Source organism: Rutilus rutilus (assembly GCF_951802725.1).
Source record: "Rutilus rutilus genome assembly, chromosome: 3".
Classification (NCBI taxonomy): Eukaryota; Metazoa; Chordata; class Actinopteri; order Cypriniformes; family Leuciscidae; genus Rutilus; species Rutilus rutilus.
The window spans coordinates 42423444-42439875 of NC_140211.1; the positions used below are offsets into that span (position 1 = coordinate 42423444).

Below are 16432 nucleotides of genomic sequence, written 5' to 3' on the forward strand. Positions count from 1 at the left end.
TTGTTTAAATTGTGTTTACGTGAACGCGCGTTCACAGCAGTGGTGCGTCTGACAGGATTATTCTCTCCAATAAATGCATCATAGAAATAAATACTTCTCATAAAAAAGCCCATTTAAAAATTATATATATATTGGTTAGTATTTATAAATCTTTTTTTAGTTGTTAGTTAAAAAATAAAACTATTTAAGCTCTGGTCCATTAATATTAACAAATACTTCTATAAATTTAACAAAGGTTATTTGCAAAAGTCAATTTTAAAAAGATTTAAATATGTTTATTTATTTTTTTAAAGAGATATCTTATGTTAACATTTTTTAACTTTTACAAACCATTACCCTCCCAGACAACCAATTTATGTGACAGATAGATAGATAGATAGATAGATAGAGATAGATAGATAGATAGAGATAGATAGATAGCGTCTGTGTCAATTTTCCCCAAACCAACCAACCCCCCCCCCCCCCCCCAAACCTGTAAACCTAGGGGAAACACTGAGTCCTCAAGTGCATTGTCAAAACTCATCAAAGATTTCCAGCTCTTGGATATGTGGAGAATCAAACACCCAAATGATAGACAGTATACATGGATTAAGGCCTTTAATAATCGAGTTAGTGCTGCCCGACTAGATAGATTCTATGTGTCAAAGTCTTTTAACAGTAGAGTATTTGAGTGTTGCATTTGTCCTGTAGGTTTTTCTGATCATCATTTAATTATTATGACAACGAACATGTCAAATATACCTAGAAAATCTGTTTATTGGCATTTTAATGTAAAATTGCTGCAGGATGCTGTGTTTTGTGAAAATTTTGTTTTCTTTTGGGATGATTGGAAAAGGGAAAATAGTTCTTTTGAAAACTTGAAACAGTGGTGGGATGTGGGTAAGACTCAAATAAAAAATTTCTGTCAGCAGTATACAGCTAACTGTAGTAGTAGAATAAAGAATGTGATTGAAACTCTTGAAAAGCAAATTAATTTAATGGAATTGCAGTTGGTTGATGCACACAATTCTATATTGTACAATGATTTGCAAACAAAAAAGAGAGAGCTTGGTCTAGTCTTAAATGAGAAAGTTAAAGGAGCCTTGATAAGGTCCCGTTTCATGTCATTAGCAGAAATGGATGCCCCAACTTCTTTTTTCTTTAATCTGGAATATAAGGCGGCTCAACAAAAACAAATGCCATGTCTTAAACTCCCTGATGGGAGGATAACGTCTAAGACTGTAGAAATGAGAACCCATGCTGTGGATTTCTATTCAAGTCTTTATGCTGCAGAGAACTGTGAAAATAGTGACTGTACGACACAGCTTCTTGAGGGTCTTCCTCAGCTGGACTCTGGTTCTAAAGATGTATTGGATGCTGTTATAACATTTGAGGAAGTTACTGCTGCTGTGGGACAACTTAATTCAGGACGATCCCCTGGAATAGATGGACTGCCAGCAGACTTTTATAAAAGTTTTTGGAATTGCATTGGACAAGATTATTTTGATGTTTTATGTGAATCGATAAGAGAAGGTGTTTTACCAACTTCCTGTCAATATGCGGTCTTATCACTGTTACCAAAAAAGGGTGATTTAGCCCTTTTAAAGAACTGGCGTCCTGTTGCCCTTCTTACAACAGAATATAAAATATTCTCAAAATGTCTGGCAAATAGATTAAAACATTTTTTGGGTTTGGTTGTAAACAAAGATCAATCATATTGCATTCCAAAACGGTCCATTATGGATAATTTGTTTTTAGTGCGAGACATTGTGGATATTTGTAATGAGTTCAATGTGAATGTTGGGTTAATTGCCTTGGATCAAGAAAAGGCTTTTGATCGCGTGGATCACAAATATCTTTTTAATGTATTGAAGGTTTTTGGTTTTGGCGAAACATTTTTAAATTTGATACAGTTGTTATATAATGGTGCATCATGTATGGTGAAGATAGGGGGCACTTTGAGTCGGCCAGTTCCTATTTTAAGGGGTATTAGGCAAGGCTGTCCATTGTCCAGTCAACTATACAGTCTAGCAATTGAGCCGCTGCTTTTTAGACTTCGCGAAAGACTGTCAGGTTTTAATGCGCCTGGTCTCTCTTTAGACTCAAGAATGTATCTCTCTGCCTATGCTGATGATATTACAGTTTTTGTAAACAATGCTGAAGATATTAACTGTCTATCTGAGGTACTCAGTCTGTATGAGAAAGCTTCATCAGCTAAAGTGAACTGGGCAAAAAGTGAAGCTTTTTGGGCTGGTAAAGGGGAGTTTGAGAGTCTTCCAAAGTTACCCGGAGACCTAAAGTGGGGAAGAGAGGGACTTAAATTATTGGGAGTTTTTTTGGGGTCAAATGAGTATCAAAAGAAAAATTGGGAGGGGCTAGTGGAGAAAGTGTGCAGCAAGTTGTCTAAATGGAAATGGTTGCTACCGCAGTTGTCCTATAGGGGGAGGGTTTTAGTGACCAATAATTTGGTTGCTTCTACCCTGTGGCATAAAATAACTGTGCTACAGCCACCTGTTGGACTTATCGAGGAGATTCAAAGGCAACTTGTTAATTTTTTTTGGTCTGGACAACACTGGATTCGTGCTGCCGCTTTATACCTTCCAGTTCAAGAGGGAGGTCAAGGATTGATCGATATCAGATCCAGAATCATGGCTTTCAGGTTGCAAGCAGCTCAGAGACTGTTGTATCACACGGATGCTTCATGGTTAAAGACGGCTTCTGCTCTTCTGAGGAGGGTCAGAGGTATGGGATTGGACAAACATCTGTTCTTAATGGCGCTCCAGAATGAGGACCGTGTGAATTTGACTGTTTTCTATAAGTCAGTTCTGGAGGCATGGAAGGTGTTTACCATTTCACGTACACCGAACACACTTGCTGGATTATGGCTTTTTGAAGAGCCACTTTTTCTTAATGACTTTTTACCATCAAGACTTGTGTCTGGACCTAGTCTGCGTGCATGTTTCACTGCTGCGGGATGCACAAAGCTGGGACATATTTTGACCAAGAGCTTGGAGGAATTGAGTGAAAGGACTGGAGTGAGATCTCTGAGGCTGCTGAAACAAGCTACAACTGGAATTTTAAAGTCTTTGCATGCGGACCATAAGATTTTTACAAATGACTCTATAGCAACTGATCAATGGAGAAAGGGGGTTCCTTATGTTTTCCCTTCTTTGAATGTGACTATTGCCGTGGGAGAATGGCAAGATGATGAGAATTGTCTTTTGTCTTTTGAAACTCCTCAGCTTGGAGTTTTTGAGGAAGTGGGGAAAAAAGCCCTCTATATCTCCTGTGTGAAGGCATCTAATGCTGGTCGCTTGCATGGACTTGCTTCAAATAAATGGACTGATTTTTTTGGAGTTCTTTCCTCCCCTAGAGGTTGCTGGCGGTCTTTATACAAACGCCCCATTGACAAAAGAACGGGAGACCTTCAGTGGAGGATCGTTCATGGGGCGATAGCCACACACAGATACGTGGTGCACATTGATCCTTCGGTAGGGGTGGGCTGTCCCTTCTGTAAAGAGGTTGAAACGTTTTTTCATCTATTTGTACAGTGTGCTCGGCAAAAGATTTGTTTTCACTTTTATCTCAATGGTTCGTTGAAATTGGTGAAGCTTTCTCTTATGAAATGTTTATATATGGTCCAAGGTATACGGAAAAAAGGAAAAGTCAGTTGATTTTACTTAATTTTTTGTCTGGTACAGCAAAACTTGCTATATGGAAATCCAGAAAGAATAAGTTGTTAGGACAGGGTTCTGTGGATGTGTTGATGATCTTCAAAGGCTTGGTGGCGGCTCGGCTTAGAATAGAGCATGCCTATTATAAAATGGTAAATTGTGTAGAATCGTTCATGTACATTTGGGGGATAAATGAGGTCCTTTGCACAGTAGATGATGATGATGATGATTTATTGCTTGCTTTTTAAAATGTTTCTCATTTTAACATGAATATTATATATATTCTTGTTCTGTAAGTTTGTAATATTACTGTGAACACCTTATTGTTTTAAATAAAGGTGTATTTAAATTCAAAATTCTCTTTCTCTCTCTCTCTCTCTCTCTCTCTCTCTCTCTCTCTCTCTCTCTCTCTCTCTCTCTCTCTCTCTCTCTCTCTCTCGCGGTGCAGAGAGGAGCAGCGCTTTAATTCAGTTAAACACAGATATTATGTTGCTTCTCTAATTTTACATGCAAGTATAGCCGAAATCACAGCACAGATATTGTCTTTATCTTATGTGTATTTGATTTCATTAGACAATGGCTCAATTATCAGGATTTTTGTGCAGATTAACATCTTGGAAGGGAGAGCTGGTTATGTCTTAATAGGTCGCGTTTCAGTTACTATTTCATATTCATGTTTGACAACAGAAACAGTAAAATATACCAATGAAAACAGTTTTATTGAGAATTTAGCTTTAGTCGAGTCCCAAAATAGATAAATAGCCCTGGATAAGATGCAGTAGGCATTTTTGAGGAAAAGTACTCCAAGTGTTGTTTCTATATGATTTTTAGGTGCTGAATCCATTTCTGCCGTATAACAAGTTGTAAACATCACTGTTTTGGCAAAAACAAAATGGCTGCCAAAAAAAAAAAAAAAAAGTTTTAATGCATTTATTGCAGTTTAAACATTAAACATTATAACTAAACTATGCATTCTCAGAATATTTAAACATGTAAACAATGAAAAAACAACATTAACATGAAAGGGACAGTTTTTAATGGCTGCTGGAATTATGCCAAGGTACCAAGGTACACTGGGAAGCATATATCAGTGGAAATATGCAATTATGCCCAGCCCGAAGGGGGGAACTTGGAATACACATGACCCCAGGGGGCTGCATATTGAGAATCACTGGGGTGTCCAGCCGCAGGTGGAATATTTCAAACCCAGGGGTGGCAAGGTGGCTTGCCGAGGGAAAGACACATGCTCAGAGAGGCTTACAGTGGACTACACACGTGGGGGTCGCCCAGAGGCCGTGTTAGGTGTCGCCCAGCCTGCAGCTCTACAGATGTCTGTTAGCGAGGCGCCATGCGCTAGAGCCCAAGAGGATGCCACACTCCGGGTGGAGTGGGCCGTCACACCAAGGGGGCATGGTCGACCTTGCTGCTGGTAAGCCAAAGCAATGGCGTCCACTATCCAGTGAGACAACCTTTGCTTGGAGAGAGCCTTTCCCTTCAGCTTCCCACCATGACAGACAAAGAGCTGGTCTGAAGTCCTGAAACACTGCGTTCTGTCTACGTAAGCATGGAGGGTGCGTACTGGACAGAGCAGTGCCAAGGCTGGGTCTGCCTCCTCCGAGGGCAGCGCTTGCAGGTTCACCACCTGGTCTCGAAAGGGTGTGGTGGGAACCTTGGGCACATATCCAGGCCGGGGTCTCAGGATCACGTAAGAGTTAGCCGGTCCAAATTCCAGGCACGCTTCATCAACCGAAAATGCCTGCAGGTCCCCTACCCTCTTGATGGAGGCCAATGCAACCAGGAGCACTGTCTTCATTGACAGGAACTTAAGCTCCACTGATTGCAGAGGCTCAAAGGGAGCACTCTGCGGAGCAGTTAAAACCACTGAGAGGTCCCAAGAGGGAATGAGAGGAGGGCGAGGAGGATTCAGTCTCCTCGCTCCTCTCAGGAAACTGATGATCAGGTCATGCTTTCCAATGGCCTTACCATCAACTGCATCATGATGTGTGGCAATGGCGGCACCATACACTTTCAGGGTGGAGGGAGACAGCCTTCGCTCCAACCCTTCTTGCAGGAAGGAAAGCACGACACTGATCGGGCCTTTCGTGGGTTCTTGAAGTTTAGAAGAACACCAGTTGACGAAGAGGTTCCACTTCAGCGGAAGTGATGGTAGCCACCACCGCTGGTGGTAGGGTACTCAAACCTGCCTCGTCCCGTCCAGGAACCACACATGGAGATTTCAAAGATCGGGACGAGGGTACCATAGGGTGCCCCGTCCCTGAGAAAGCAGGTTCTTTCTCAGAGGAATTGGCCAGGGAGGTGCTGTCGCGAGGAGTACTAGTTCTTGGAACCAGGTGCGGTTGTGCCAATACGGGGCAACCAAAATTACCTGCTCCTCGTCCTCCCTGATCTTGCGCAAAGTCTGCGCAAGAAGGCTCACTGGGGGAAACGCATACTTGCAGAGGCCCTGCGGCCAGCTGTGCGCCAGTGCATCCGTGCCTAGCGTGCCCTCGGTCAGAAAATAAAACAGGTCGCAGTGGGACGAGTCGTGGGAGGCAAACAGATCTACCTGTGCGTCCCCGAACTGATCCCAAATCAGCTGAACCGACTGGGGATGGAGTCTCCATTCTCCAGCGAGAGGCCGAAACCGAGACAGATCGGCTGCACGGTTCAGGTCTCCCGGGATATAAATGGCTAGAAGCGACCTCAGATGCTTCTGACTCCATATGAGGAGGTGGCGGGCGAGTTGCGACATACGACGGGAGCGCAGACCACCTTGTCGGTTGATGTACCCTACTGTGGCACTATTGTCTGATCGGACTAATACGTGCTGACCAACGCACAGAAGCGGTGCAGGGCGAGACGGACAGCCCATAGAAAACTGAGGTTCGTCCACGGGGTGAAGGTCTGACGGCAGGTCGAAGTCCCTGGGACACGCAGTGCGTGCCGTGTTGCCATGCCCACCTCGGGACTTGATCGCGAAGCGGTCTCATATGAAGCAAACCGAGCGACGTTACTGCGGCTGCGGATGCCATATGCCCCAGGAGCCTCTGAAATAGTTTCAATGGAACCGCACTCTTGCCCTCGAACTGACGAAGGCAAGTTAGCAGTGACTGCGCGCGCTCGCTCGTAAGCTGCGCGCACATGGCGACCGAGTAGATTTCCATACCGAGAAAAGAGATCCTCTGCATGGAGCAGAGTTTGCTCTTCTCCCAGTTGACCCGAAGGCCCAGACAATCTAGGTGCCGGAGCACTAGGTCCCTGTGTTCGCAAACCTTGTCTCGAGAGTGAGCTAGGATCAGCCAGTCGTCGAGAGGAACAAGGGCTGCCTCGACAACCTTCGTGAAGACGAGGAGACAGGGCTAGCCCGAAAGGGAGAACCGCGTACTGGTATGCCTGCCCCTCGAATTATATATATATATATATATATACATACACTGGTATGCCTCATTTGCATATGTAAACATGACATTTCAGAAAACTTGTAATACAAAAAATGTCTGTCTCTATGTAAGTGAAAAACTGGAAAGGTTTTATGGTGATATCTATAACTTAAAATGTTTACCCTATCCACCTGTAGTGTTTCGGCTGTGAATAATGCACCTATTGTTTCAATAACAATTACAAGAAAATGGGACCCTTATTTCAATGTTATACGGTGGATCCTTATTCAGGAGACATTGAACTTTCTAAAAATGTGGTATAACAACTTTTCCTCAAAAATGCCTACAGGGTTACACAATCTACAAACGAATGTAATAATAATAAATGTACATTTAGCATTTTCAGAAGAGCTGCCCTGTCATGCAAAAATCTAAACATGTTTGTGTTAGTAAATTGCTCAGTGCAAAGAAAGAGAAGTAATGGGAACCTGGTATTTCTTTATTTCTACATGTCTAATAGACATGAACAAGTTCTTTGAAAAACATCTATGACCTTTGAAACATGTCTCGTCTTCATGCTCTATGTTGACTGTGGTTTCAATAATAAACATACATTTGCATAAAGCATCCATATTTATCGATGCCTATGTTGATTAGAGTATTACAAACTTGAAAAGTATTAATTTAAGGTACATTTAGAACAAATAAAAAATGTGCGATTAATTGCGATTAATCGCGAGTTAACTCATTACAATCATGCGATTAATCGCGATTACATTTTTTTATCGATTGACAGCCCTAAATGTAATATAATATATAATATGTAATGATATTAGCTCAAAGGGGAAATATTAATAATAATCCATAATTACTAGGGGTGTAACAATTCGTTTTAACAACGATTCGATTCGTATCGCGATTCGTGGTTGTCGATACGATTCAAGGACGATATTGGTTCATTTAGAACGATACGATCCGAAACGATTTAGTGACCTGAAATCGATTCAGTGACTTTTTAGCCAAAAATTCTTGTAAGGGAATCAGGTATAAATTAATTATGGATATAAACAAACAAGTAAACAACAATTAATGTCAAATGCATTCACATTTTATTTGAATAAAGTAGGACTGAACGATTATGACAAAAATTATAATTGTCGATTATTCCCTTGAAATTGTAATTGCGATTATTAATTACGATGATCACAACATTGAATAATGTTTTGAATAGTTTGGCCATGGGACCCACATTTCCCCATGGTCATCAAGCCGCGACCCACCTTTTTAGGAATTATATAGGCCTATAATACATTTGTTTACACAAAAATTGTTGACACACAAGTTCTGTCCCCCTTTACTTAACATACAAAAAAATTTGTAAGAATATGACAAATACTGATAAACAGTAGGCACTGCGAGGTTAAGCTATTAAATAGCAGTCCCAAACTAGTTTTTGTTAATACAATCTTGGTATGAGCCACCACAGTCATATAAAAATATACAAAATAACCAGTAAGTGGCATTTTGTTATGGAAACAAACAACAATTAGGCTACCATGGTGATACACAATAGCCTACTTAGAAGAACTGGTAAAGAAACATGGAAACTGCTCCTGATAAATAGCAACACACATGACGTACCAATAACGTAATTTATTGGTATTTTACTTTTATTTCTTAAATTACTAATTTACGACGTTGCATTCTCGTATGTCTTTTGAACTTTAGTGAAGTGATACAGCGCGCTCCGCCGCATTTGCGCGTGCAATTGAAGAGTGCGCGCTACTGCAGTATAGCGGCTGAGAGACAGGAAAGTCCGTTTTTCTGAGGTGAGAGACTTTGCGCTGCTTGTTGTCTTTGCGCTGCTGTTGGCGCTTCACGCATGGCGACGACGTCACAGATAGGCAGACTGAATCGAGTAACGTTTAACGCCTTTATCAATAAAAGTGCTAAGAAAAAACATCCATATAAAGTCTGACGTGCTTAAATCCAATGCGTTATTTCTAGGGATGGGGCCGATCCGATCCAGTATCGGTATCGGGACCCGATACCAGCGTAATTCACGTATCGGATTTTCCCGATCCAACCTGCGGAGATATCCGATATCCATGAGTCATGTCTGCGCTCGCTTTAACGTCTGCTGAAATGACTCCAAAAGTGATTCCTGCCGGCTAGTCTGTTAGCTGTCTGCAAACTGCGGAATGGATTTCCTGAACGGAGGCGCGGCTCAATGAGACACAGAGTTATGAGACACGCTCCCGCTCAGGAAATCCATTCCGCAGTTTGCGGCTAGCCAACAACGTCCGCTGAGCACCGCAGAGCAAGACAGCAAAATGCAATGTTTGCAATGATGCAATGAGTCCTTTGAAGCTCCCTCGCGTCGTACAACACAACGAACGCAATCAAACATTTAAAAAAGCACCACGTTACTGTGCGTTCACACCAAACGCGTCTACCGCGTCTAGTTAGACGCTTGAATATTTTGAATCCATTCGCGCGTCCAGAGAAAAATTGACGTGCGTAAAAATCTAAAGTTTGAAGCGAAATCTACGCGCGTCTGAGGCAAAATCCGCTTGTTTGTTTGCACGATGCTGATGTTGATTGAGCATTTACTGCATCTTAGCGAGGATCACCCTTCAGATAGTGTGTGTGTAAGATGTTTACACTTGCACTTTTCTTATATTTCAAGACGCAAGTATTTGACATTTTGGGAATGTAATACATATTGACATGACAATCAATTTGAAACCCCAGTTGCATATTTGTTTTCAGAATGCCTTTTGGGACATAACGTTACATGCATACATAGGCTATGTACATAACATATTATTACTTGCCTGTTGAGAGAAGTTTATTTCAGCATCATATAAAATAAACAAAAATGATAATAATAATATTAAAGCAAACACAGCTCTGGTATCGGAATAGTATCGGTATCGGCCTATATCCAAATTCAGGTATCGGGATCGGATCGGAAGTGAAAATATGTGGATCGGTGCATCCCTAGTTATTTCCTAGTATCGATACAATCGATTCATTACCTTTTAAAACGATGTTAGATCGATATATGTCGTCCGGAAGACCAACTTGCCGAGCACAGATCGATGTAGTTGGATCGTAGGAATATAAATCGATACATCGATGTAGTTGATGAATCGTTACACCCCTAATAATTACTAATTATATTATTATTATTAATATTTGGGTCAGTTAATTAGATTAACTTTGAGGTAAGCCAATTAATATTACAATCAATTAATCAGTTCCAACGAACTCTTTGATTATTCATTTATTCTAAGAAAAGTGTATCTCTCATGGTCACTGAAAAATAATTATTCCTTAGCATGTACAGTGCTTAGAGCATGTAACAAGATCAAGATCGTAAAAGGGACTTTGTATGCAAGCAGAGACACTTAGAAACCACATCCATATTGTGCACAAGTTTTATTAACTAACTCACAAACATAACTAACACTAAACAAACATACATACATTCATTCATACATACATACATACATACATGCATAGGTAAAGGGGTGAGTGATGTGGAACCGGAAACAGGAAATAGAACTATGGAGCAAGATCTATTTCAGTATGAAAAGAACCATCAGCTGATAATTTTCAGAGCACCTCATTAAATTGATATACTTGCATGGTCAGTTGCAATGAGTCCGTTGGTGGGTCCGTGAGGGTCAAAAGTCATGGTGCAAGTTGCAATTGTTTCTTCTCAGTTGGATGAAGAAGATAGGATGAACTTGTATTGTCGCTGTTCTCATTGCTGGAGTGCAGATTGTGGTCTACACACTCTGGGCCGGCAGGACACAAAGAGCACATGGTGAGAGTTGCGAGGGACTTCGTCCGTGTTGAATGAATTCACTGAACTCCTGAGGTTGTCCTTGATGCTGGAGTGAGCACATGTCCTGGATGCTTCAAGCCTCCTGCCCTGGGCCTGTTGAGGCCACGCTGGACCGCACGGCATCCTTAAGGCAAGAGTTGTCTGTTTTCTTCTTGGTTGGATTTAAGAAAGGCAGTCTGACTCGGCCTGCAGGGCCCAGTGGGGGGGAACTTATGGTCAGTGACTTTTAAAGCGTGAAGATGGCACACCCATTTGGAGGTGTAAGAGCCAATAAGAAGTGTCTTCCTTTGGAGGGAAAATTTCTTTTTTATGACCTTTGTTCAAGCATGCTCATTTGCAATGTGTACTTTGATTGGGTGTTTAAGAAAAGAATCTTCAAGATTCTTATATAATTCTAATGCATCACAAAGTTAGCAAAATGTTGTTAACAAATTGGGGACGCAGATTGGGGTTTATAGAGACCAAACACGCCACACATCTGATTTTTGTAAACCATAGTATGCAACAAAGTCTGAAAATCATGAGGTGGGAAAATTAGATACATGTCTACACATTTCTCAAGAGGTTATACATAGAATGCATATGATTAATAGGGTTTATCTCTCCTTCTCAGCGAGAATTAAGTGAGAGTCCCGTTTTGGTTGTATAATCAAATATATATCAAAGTATATACATAATGGTACACAAGCCAGTAAATCATTCACACAGTTTCTGGGATGCATGTTCATTTCTAGATCAGTTAGTTTCTGATTAATGCAGTGAAGTCTGCATGGAAGATTGTTTCTGTCTCCTCATTGTCTCTCTCTTGCACATGCGGCCAAATTCTTTTTGACCGTAAAACCCTCTGTGTTTCCTGTAACAAGACACCGTCCTGCCAGTGTGTTAGCTTCACTTGGGATGTTAGCTTTTGGTGAAAGTTTCACAGTGAGTTTGCTGGATTGTTCAATTAAATAAATGAATTGTATTTGTCCGATTGGTCCAGACGCTACAAATATAATGAGCTTTTACGTAATATAGCCTATTCCGCACTCAAGCGCACGCTTAAAGCTTGCCACAAAGAACCGGCAAAAGTAGGATAATGATTATGAATGTGTCAAATATAGAAAAGGAGACATCTTAATTGTTTATTAATAAACTAGTGTTTTCTGTGTCATTGTCGATGCTGACTCACCATCTTCGCAGTAGTGAACGCGCCTATAGAGAGAGATGCACATTTATGGATTACATAAGCAGAGAGTAGTCTGTTTCTTTTCGTTTTGAATTGTCTTGTTTAAAAGTAGACATTTCAAGCTTTCTATGGATATATTTCTCATGTCTGTGAGGCAAGTAGCCTGTATGATGAGTTTCGGTTAATTTATGAGTAGGTTTGGGAATCGTAAGAAATTTTCCGGTTCCCATTCAATAAAAATTATTAAAACAACTACTTAAAAATAGTTGTAAGGGAAAAATGCACAATCCTTTTTGTGTTTTTCTCTTATTGTCAAATGAGTTTAACAGACTGGTAATGTCAACAAATTTAACATAATATTTAGCAATTTTTGCAAAAATAATGAATTTTTCTGAAGGAAAATAAACATTTCTGTATTCTCTAGGAGAATTTGGGACCTCTCCTAGCTTATTGTATCTCCAGCAGTGGAGAATAGCCTCTCAGAAGGGGTAGAATATGTTTGAACACCACATGTAAGATCTAGACAGGTGAAACAGAATATTTGTAAAATCGTTTTGAATGATTGATTCATAAAGACTTCACTTGTTTCGGGGTTAATAAATAGAACTGCATGCGTCTTGCGGAAGAACATTGTAGCCGGAGCTACTTCTCTCTGTTTATGTCTATGATGAGTCACTGGGCTTCTCCGCAGCGGTGCCGACCCGACCGGTGTAAAGTAGTCTTAGGCTTAAGTAGGCTTACCGTAGTGATTCAGGATAAGACAAAAACACGGTTTGAAAAGAGGCATTCATTCTCGAGCTCTTCCTCAAAACCCTCTTAAACTATATATTTCAACTAAGACCGCGACGATTTCGCTACAATTTGAGTATCAAATGTCGTCCGATAGAGTTGTACGCAAACGGGAGTTCATAAACTCGCCAGAAAAGAAAAAATCGAAGGAGACTGTGATGGCTTCGACAGACCTTGATAGTGCTATACTGAAAGCTGTTCGGTTAGCATTAGCAGAACAACAAGAAAAGTTTGATGCTTCTATCTTGGCAGCTGTAAAAGCAGCGATGGATAGTGTGGTAGTACCTCAACTGGCTGATCTACAAGTTCAAATTAAACAAGCAAATGAAGCTGTGCATAACGTGATTGTGGACATAGAACGTCTGGGCAAAATCGTACACTCAGACCAGTCTCGACTCGACTCTCTCCAAGCAACAGTGCGGGCTAACAAACGAGACATACATGGTCATGATGAGCAAATCATATCTCTCACCAATAAACTCACCGAAATGGAGGATAGGAGTCGGAGAAACAACCTGAGGCTGGTGGGCTTAGCAGAATCCCTGGAAGGCTCAGATGCCATAGGCTTTATAAAAACGTACTTGCCTCGATGGATCCCCTCCCTGGCTGGACGTGAAATAAAAATCGAGAGAGCACATCGGCTGTACAACAACAACGAGAAAGAGAGGAATCGTCCGCGCACTCTTATCTTCAAACTGCTGGACTATGCCGACCGTCAAGCCATCTTGAAGGGGGCGAGAGAGGCCTTTCCCATTACTCACGACCAGCAAACTTTATCCTTTTTCCCTGATTACAGCGCTGCCACGGTCAAGAAACGTATGGGGTTCAACGATGTGAAAAAGAAAATGACCTCCATAGGCTTGAATCCATTTCTTATATACCCAGCGGAACTCAAAGTGACCTTCCGACGCAAAAACTACAACTTCAAGTCTCCAGAAGAAGCAGAACGCTTCCTCAGCACCATCCAAACATCCATGGCATCTCCATCGGCGTCTTCACTCCCGGCTTCCCCGACTAATGCAGCGACCACTGACCCTGGCACCCATCGGAACCCTGGATCAGAGATGGATACATCCCAACCCCAGGACTGAGAATTCATCATGCCAACGTCGGACAACGGACTTTTTGAACTTCTATTACAAGGATGTTGACAGGTTACATAACGGTTCTGACACAGTGGTAAGAATACTGTAGAATAGGTCTGATAATTTAAATCACAGAGTTGGGTTTGGGGGCGGGTTTGCACGCTGTTTCAAGAGTCACGACTCATAGAAAGTTTATTTTTCTTCTAGCCTTGGGGCTTAGGCAGTGCCTTACGTCCTGGCGGCTTGACTCTTTTTTGTACATAGTTGTTATGGTTTTTGCCGTCATCTCGTTTTTCAACAGTTTATTTTCGGACCTGTTTTGCCGAGGGAACCTTGTTTATACTGCTTTAAACCTAATCAATAGAAATGCTGGCTGTATAGCGTTACGAATTATTTTAATTTACACTTACTTACTTTATGGGCGACATTAACATCATTAGCTGGAATGTGAGAGGCCTCAATTCTCCGATTAAACGTACCAGGGTTTTAGAATTTTTACAACGCCACCGAGCGTCGATCGCCTTAATCCAAGAGACGCACCTCAGACTTGGAGATGTGCATCGCTTCCAGAATAGGCGATATAAAGTGATTGCGCACTCATGCGCAAATACTAAAACAAAGGGTGTCTTGATTTTGGCCGATAGACACTTACAAATGACAGTAGACTATGCAGAACACGAAGGTGGTAGATATGTTCTAGTGGTTGGCACTGTTAATAACACGCGGTTAATGCTGGCTTCCATCTATGCCCCTAATGATTTTGACCCGAGGTTTCTGTTATCAATTCAAAGTAGCTTACTAAAATTTCCTGACACTGAACTTATAGTAGGTGGTGATTTCAACTCAGTAATAAATCCTGCTTTAGATCGTTCAACAGGGAATATCTCTGGTCTAGCTTCTTCGAACGCATTAAATACTTTCATTAAAGACTTAAACCTAGCAGACATCTGGCGGATTAATAATGACGGGGCCAAAGAATTTTCTTTCTACTCAGCACGCCATCAGACTTATTCCAGGATTGACTACATATTTGTTTCTCCGTCATTGATCAGTAATATTCCATTTATTAAAATGCTTCCCATCCTTTTATCTGACCACTCTCCTATAATTTGCAATTTTCTTCCGTCCTGCCCAATGCCAAAACTAAACAGATGGCGTTTTAACACTACTCTCTTAACAAATTCAGATTTTCTGGGAAAATTAAAACAACACCTTAATGATTTTCTGGAGCATAATAATGAATGTGACAATCCACAAGTATTATGGGAGGCATGTAAATGTGTCATAAGAGGGTTCTGTATATCTTTTTCATCATTTCAGAAGAGAATAAAGAGTAAAAGATTTAATGAACTTGAACATGAGATAGAATTATTGGAGAGACAACAGAAAGATTTTTTCACAGAAGATAGGGCAAATGCGCTCTCTGCACTTAAGGGAGAATATAGTGCTTTATCTCTCCAGAAATCTGAATTTATTCTGCATAGGACTAAACAGAAATATTATTTCCATGGAAATAGGCCTAGCCAGCTTCTTGCCTGGAAGCTGAAGCAGGATGAAGCTAGATCGTCAATAAATGTCATTCGAGATAAACACGGTAGAGTGATAACAGATCCTGAGGGGGTGAATGAGGTATTCAGTTCTTTTTATAAAGATCTTTACTCATCAGATATAACTTTTAATCAACAGAAGTGCATAAAGTTCCTCAACGCTATTTCTTTACCCAAACTGGAGCCTCATGACTCGGATTTTCTAGAGAGGCCTGTCACTTTGGACGAGTTGAAAAGAGCTGCAGAATCTCTCCAAAAAGACAAATCTCCTGGATCTGACGGGTTACCACCAGAATTATACCTAGCTTTATTGGATACAGTAGGACAGTTGGCTCTAGAGTCAATACAATTTGCAATAAAAAATAACACATTTCATAGAGATCAGAAGACCGCTATAATTACGCTTTTGCTAAAAAGTGGGAAAGATCCACTTGAATGTTCAAGTTATAGACCCATTTCATTAATTTGTGGTGATGTTAAAATGTATGCCAAAGTGTTAGCTAGACGGGTTGATGAAGTAATTAATAAGTTAATTAATTTCGACCAAACTGGCTTCATGAGGGGAAGGATTGCTGCTGACAACATTCGCAGGCTCTTGCACATTGTTGATATAGCACAAACCCTTCCAGTTGACTGTGCAGCTCTGTCATTAGACGCGGAGAAGGCCTTCGACAGGGTGCAATGGCCATTCCTGTGGGCAGTTCTTAGACAGTTTGGATTTGGGCCTAAATTCATTTCCATGATTCAAACACTCTATAACACTCCTTTAGCATCTGTAATCACGGGTAGTCTTCAATCCGCACCTTTTACCTTGCATAGAGGGACAAGACAAGGTTGCCCTCTTTCCCCACTTTTATTTGCACTTTCAGTGGAACCTCTTGCTCAAACAGTCAGAGAACATAGACACATCTCCCCCATCACCGTACTTGGCTCAAAACACTTCATCTCTCTCTA

The 16432-nt window shown here is 41.1% G+C and overlaps 1 protein-coding gene across 1 annotated transcript in view; it reads left to right on the top strand.

The window, feature by feature from the left end:
* Positions 1 to 16432, top strand: part of trmt44 (tRNA methyltransferase 44 homolog) — a 291519-nt gene that overhangs the window by 20063 nt on the left and 255024 nt on the right. The gene's annotated exons all lie outside the window — the stretch shown is intronic.